The 1,914-nt window shown below is 33.8% G+C and overlaps 1 non-coding gene across 1 annotated transcript; it reads left to right on the forward strand.

Annotated features, from left to right (window-relative positions):
• Positions 1-1,341: 1,341 nt before the first annotated feature.
• On the forward strand, positions 1,342-1,447 carry LOC138740203 (U6 spliceosomal RNA). Its single transcript, XR_011342742.1, has one exon. It is a non-coding gene; the product is annotated as a U6 spliceosomal RNA (small nuclear RNA).
• Positions 1,448-1,914: the final 467 nt, after the last annotated feature.

The raw sequence follows: 1,914 nt of genomic DNA on the forward strand, positions 1-1,914 counted from the left end.
GGTTACAAATATTCATCAATCATGGTCATCTTCAAGAAAGGAGATAAGTTCGATCATGATAATATAATTTATCTTGGGGCCACTGGTAACTATTATTTTTCAATATTAGGATGGAGATGGGGAAGTAAAATGTTCACGTTCAAAACAAAATCAGTGTTAATGAGGAGAGTCTGTTTTCCCTGTCTACAGAGTCCAGAAAATTGGTTGTCTAAGCACAAGGTGATTGATCATAGGATTGAAATGAGGGGAAATTTACTTGCACAATAGATTCCCTGAATCAAAACACTGTGGATGATTATCTGTGGAATATTTGCAAAGATTGATAGTTTTTGGATTCTAAACGATTTGGGTGGCAAGTAGAAAATGATTAATTGCAAGTAGAAGTTGATTAATTGTGGCTAAGATTCAAAATTTTGTGCAAGTTTCATTTTTGCTTACATTCATTTTTAATTTTGTAATTTTTAAATTGATTTTAAGTATTTAAGTGTGAAAACAAGTTATATCTAAATCCTTAAATACAGTTTCTTAAACATAGTAGACTAGAGCCGGGACTGCACAATTGCTCAGCAAAAGGAGGTGTAAGGTGCTTCTTCCATTCAATAGCCTACAGGTTACCCTTGGGCAAGGTGTAATACCTGTTTAGCCTCCCCATCAGGATCATGTGAAGCCATGGATTGCAGATGGTGGATTGTTTCCACAAGCAAATTCTACAGATTGGAATTTATGGTTGTAAACCCAAAAATGCTGGGCTGATGAATCTGCTGATCAATGGCCAGGGTTACCTGTCCAGTGCGGACAGTACAACTGAAGAAGACAACGAGAAACCACTTCAGTACTTTTCCCTTCTATAATCATGAACTCAACATCGACTACGGTCTCAGCTCAAAGATGGATTCTTCACCGAAGGAGAGAACGGGAGGCAACAACTACAATTCAGAGGGTCAGAGATGGAGAAATATTTTTCTATCTTTATGTTTAAATCTTTTTCCCACTTTTGTTTGGGTTTATAGCTTTTTTCCTTCTCTTTCAGCTTGATGTACATGTTGATTATAAATCTTTTAATTATCATTGTGTCTGTAATCACATATTCAAAGCTGCTTTCTTCTGGTAATCTCAGTCTGCTTCCCAATTTGTCCTTTAAGTAGGTTTTCAGTTGATGGTATGCAAACATTATACTATGAATTATTCCATATTTGTACTTTATTTGTTCAAATGTTAATAAATTATTTCAAAAAACAATTTTCTATTCTTTTTATTCCTTTTCTCTCCCATTCTCTAAAGGAAAGGTTATCTATTGTAAAAGGGATTCGCTGATTTTGCATCAATAATAATAATTTTGGTGTGCTCGCTTCGGCAGCACATATACTAAAATTGGAATGCTACAGAGAAGGTTAGCATGCCCCTGCGCAAGGATGACATGCAAATTCGTGAAGCGTTCCATATTTTAAAAAATAAATAAATAATAATAATTTTGGTATTTGGTAATTTGTTTTTTCCTTTCTAAGTGAATCTTCTTCCATATATTGAGTAAATGATGCAATACTAGTGAGCTTTTATATCATATCAGCTTTTTATCCCACTTATAAAGTATATGTTCTGGTACCTTCTCCCCTATTTTATCTAGCTCTATCTTAGTCCAATCTGGTTTTACCCTTGTCTGATAAAAATCTGATAAATACCTTAATTGTGCTGCTCTATAATAATTTTTAAAGTTTGGTAACTGCAAACCACCTTGGTTATACCTCTCTTTTAATTTATCTAATGCTATCCTCGGTTTCCCGCTTTTCCATAAAAATTTCCTTATTATTCTCTTTAGTTCATTAAATAATTTCTCTGTTAAGGGAATTGGTAATGATTGAAATAAGTATTGTATCCTTGGGAAGACATTCATTTTAATGCAATTTACCCTTCCTA

The sequence above is a fragment of the Narcine bancroftii genome, chromosome 7, assembly GCF_036971445.1.
Source record: "Narcine bancroftii isolate sNarBan1 chromosome 7, sNarBan1.hap1, whole genome shotgun sequence".
NCBI classification, from domain to species: Eukaryota; Metazoa; Chordata; class Chondrichthyes; order Torpediniformes; family Narcinidae; genus Narcine; species Narcine bancroftii.